General features: G+C 34.0%; 1 protein-coding gene across 1 annotated transcript in view; it reads right to left on the bottom strand.

The window, feature by feature from the left end:
- The window catches only part of LOC136796912 (peptidyl-prolyl cis-trans isomerase H-like), a 6756-nt gene that overhangs the window by 5797 nt on the left and 638 nt on the right, over positions 1-321 (bottom strand). The window lies entirely within an intron of this gene.

The raw sequence follows: 321 nt of genomic DNA, 5'->3' as shown, positions 1-321 counted from the left end.
AATCATCAACTATCTGAATGGGTGATACCTTTTATCAAGAGGTTGTATTATCTTATGACAACTAAAACTATCTTGAATAATCCGTCCGTTAGATCAGTCTTGGTCACCCAACATAAATCTCTGTCAATACAACTCTGAGCAATATTTCGAAGATTATCCTGTATTTTGGAGTTATGATCAAGCGCAATAAAAAACTCTGGAACAACACTCATTCTTATATCTGAAGTTTTTTTATCTTAAAATTAATGAAATGCCTGAAGAGAGCAAAACCAATGCAAACAAAATGCAAGACCGAGAGCAAAATGGCTGAATGACTTAAGG

The sequence above is a fragment of the Halyomorpha halys genome, unplaced genomic scaffold (assembly GCF_000696795.3).
Source record: "Halyomorpha halys isolate HHAL.00 unplaced genomic scaffold, Hhal_1.1 Scaffold2773.1, whole genome shotgun sequence".
In the NCBI taxonomy this organism is placed as follows: Eukaryota; Metazoa; Arthropoda; class Insecta; order Hemiptera; family Pentatomidae; genus Halyomorpha; species Halyomorpha halys.
The sequence above is the reverse complement of the archived record's forward strand: the minus strand, read 5'-3'. Positions and strand labels throughout refer to the sequence as shown.